Source organism: Sinocyclocheilus grahami, unplaced genomic scaffold (genome assembly GCF_001515645.1).
Source record: "Sinocyclocheilus grahami isolate Dianchi unplaced genomic scaffold, SAMN03320097.WGS_v1.1 scaffold996.1, whole genome shotgun sequence".
In the NCBI taxonomy this organism is placed as follows: domain Eukaryota; kingdom Metazoa; phylum Chordata; class Actinopteri; order Cypriniformes; family Cyprinidae; genus Sinocyclocheilus; species Sinocyclocheilus grahami.
The window spans coordinates 20,285-23,966 of NW_015506175.1; positions in this window are offsets into that span (position 1 = coordinate 20,285).

Consider the following 3,682-nt stretch of genomic DNA (forward strand, 5'->3'; position numbering starts at 1 on the left):
AAACATCAACAACCCGATCTTCCTTCCTGGTATTGTAGTACTTTTAAAGTTTTCTCACCGGTGAATGACGCATGATGTAGCCCAGCGATTAATCCAGTCCTCGCACCCCCCAGCTCTGCATATTTTGAATGTCTCGCTTAGTTAACACACCCGATTCAGATAACCAGCTCGTTAGAAGTGAGCTACGTGCATGAACTGTGTTCCGATCGATATGATCCCTACACAGTGTTCATTGCTCCCTCCTCCCTGAGCGGGGGAAATACGTTGAAGTTTACTTCACTTCGGAACATGGGCTGGAATTGGGAACCGCTGATGTAGCCTATTGTAGTAATCTTGTCTCTGGTACTCTGGTCTGTGAGTGAGCGTATATGCCAGGGGTCCCCAAACTTTTTTCTGCAAGGGCCACATAATTTTCCCTTTCTTTAATGGGGGGCCGGGTCGGTTTGCAACAGAAAATTACATGGGCTGGAGTGACTACTAGTATTATTGTGGAGATTTTATTATGATTTTAAATGTATTTATTATGCCTCCTAATGCTAGAATTGTTTATTTTGTTATGCACCGTACAGACAAATGATTACTTTTCAAGAGACATATAGCCTATTAAAAGAGCATTGTTATTACTATCATAATTACATTTTTTCATATTCAGTGCTATTCAAAATCAAAACATTTACTTATGCATATTAATTAGTGTGAACTGTGGGCTTGCTTCTGGCTAGTAAGAAGTCCAATGTCAGGTTCCATTCCTGTTACAGCCAGTCTCAAAGACTGATGCAAATGTTCATCGGTGAGTCTTGATCTCATTGGAGTTTTCATCAGTTTCATGCATGAAAAGGTTTGCTCACAAATATACGTGCTGCCAAAAAGTGTGGACATCTTCATTGCATGCCTTTTGATGTTTGAGTATGTCTCGTTAGGGAGGGCAGCATAGAATTCAATGAGACCGATGGGCTTAAATATGTCTTTCAGAACATCACAGTTCTGTAACTCGGCCAACTCAAACTGATAAGAAGGCAGGGCTTCATCAATGTCGGCAGCAAAGGGGTTCTGGAAAAGGCGGATTTCTTTAGCGTGGACATGTAGCTCACGGAATCGCACATCAAACTCCGCCTTCAGCATTTCCAGCGCTTCCACGGACGTTTCAGCTGGGAATGGAGCCACTGGTTTCTCAGCTGAGAGACTTTGGGTAACGGGGAGATGAGTGAAGTCTTGCTTTTGCACTTGTCCCACAAGCAGTGCTAGTTTACATTTACATTTAGTAATTTAGCAGACGCTTTTATCCAAAGCGACTTACAATTGGGGGATACATAAAGCGATTCTTCTTAAAGAGGCAAACAGATTGTTCAAATAAGTACAAGCTAGAAAGAGAAGGAATAAATAAAGAGAGAGAAACTTTTTTTTTTTTATGATGAAGTCAAGTAGCTTCGAAAGAGATTTCCTTGTATCGTGCATGCTGCGTATTACTGATATTAACTATATTTCCTAAATGAGCTGTAGAGACCAAAATGAGCATTGTGAATGTAAGAGCCTCACGTTACATTTATAACAATCATTGTTAATGTTTTAATTGTATTTCAGTGCAGTTCGTGAAGACAGATAATCAAGAGATGTGACAAACTGTACAGAAGTCAGTTCCAGATCCAGCCTCCACACCAGACCTCTCTCTCGTATGGATTGCTGTCTACTATCATATTGTGCTCTCTTCAGACTTCGGTGGATGCAGATATTACTCAGGGACATGAACACTTGAATATTGCAAGAATAGGGAAGGTAAGAATTACTTAAAGGATAATTACTTAAAGCTATCCACTGGATAGCTGACCAATCACAGCACACCTCGCTTTTCATAACGATGAGCTTTATGACCATAATGCTGTATGTTAGGTGTGAGATTCATTAAACTTGGTTTGCTATAATACATCTATTCATAAGTGCACCAGTGTGAAGTACAATTCCCTGCACATTTGCTGTATATCCATAAAGTGATATTTTTGTCATAGTATTCGTTCAGTGATTAACTGATTAAGACAGTCTCTGGCTGCCACCTCAGGGCTCTACAGTGCGACCATTTCAGCATTTGCGACTGTAAACTACTGCGTGCGACTATGAAAAAATATTTAGGTTTATGATATCTTCATCATACTTGTGATTGCACTCAGGGGAGCTTCAAAGGTTTCTACGTGTTTTTGCAGCGTTGAGTAATGTATCACAGACATATCTCACGAATCCTTTCATAAGCAAAGTGTAGACAGTGTAAATAAGAGATTCATCACACAGTGTAGAGAGTTTAGTTGATTATAAATGTGAGATCGAGATGAACTAAGATGAGTGACAGCTTTTAATGATTTTTAAGGGAGTTTGCAAATGTGATACTGATTTAATACAACAGTTCAATAAAAAGTTAATATTAAGTGACTTACATTGTCTGACTATAACACTATTGTCTGATTTTGCTCTATTTCGTCGTCGAAAATAGTTTCAAACAAAGTAACAGATGAGCCCCTGCGCACCTCCATTCAAACACAGCAGTGTTTCGTTTATGAATGAACGGGGTTTTTAAACGAATCTAGTGAGTCAGTGATTCATGATTACCCATTCATAAATACTTCATTCCTGAATGAATCAGCCATTCGAACGAATCAATTGAATGAATGATTCCGTGATAAAATCAGTGACTTGCCGCCACCTGCTGGCAGTTTTAGTTTAATTTTTAAAGTATCTTTTCAGTTATTTAAATCATTTAATATTTCTATATTCAAAATGTTATATTTAAAACATTATCATCATGAATTTATGGATTTAATTGCACTCATGCGACCTCTGAGCCTCATTAAATGTCTGAAAATATACCTACAAGCCACTTGTGTGTTCTTCTGTGCCACCTCTACTAATTAATTTTGTTAATACTGATTTCCTTTGATTGGTAACTTATATTTCTTATTCTACTTGTTCTTATTCGGTCATTTTAATTACAATTTTTAAAAAGCTTATAAAATATATGTTTTTTAAGAATTTGACAAAAGATGACATACTTTTAATAAAGTTAGAGGAGTCAAATATCCCCTCTTATTGGGAAGGCTACTTTTTGATAACATTTTGGATTATTGATTAGAAGGTGCTCCTAAAAAGAAAAGTAAGTGTAGAGCCCTGCGCCGACCGGCATAACAATGACCTGCAATGAAAGAAGCCCAGGCATGATACTGCTTTTTTTTTAAATGGTGAATTGCCCAAAAAAAAGAAAAGAAAATATTTTGCATATGATTTTCACTTAATTATTTGAAGTGGGTTGGTTAAGGGCGTGATTAGTTGATGAATTGTGTGCATGGTTAATGATGGCTCTTAAATATTTAAATGAAATGTGTTGAGTGCCTACTAAGACTTGCATATTTGTGACCCTGGATGCTTACAGAAGGATAATCTTTTATTTATGTGCCAGAAACATCATGAGCTTTCAAAATTTTTGTTGGTTCATGCTTTTTTTTTGGAAACAGTTTCCAATTTCTGTTTGATTTATTATGAAGGGGCAAATTATAATCTATATAAAATTAAAACATTTACATATATGTAGGTTTAATTTACTTACATATTGTTTTAAAATATATTTACATTTATAGAAATCTAATATATTTACATATACATAAATGTAATGTTAAGAAATATTAGAAATTAATATATGGAC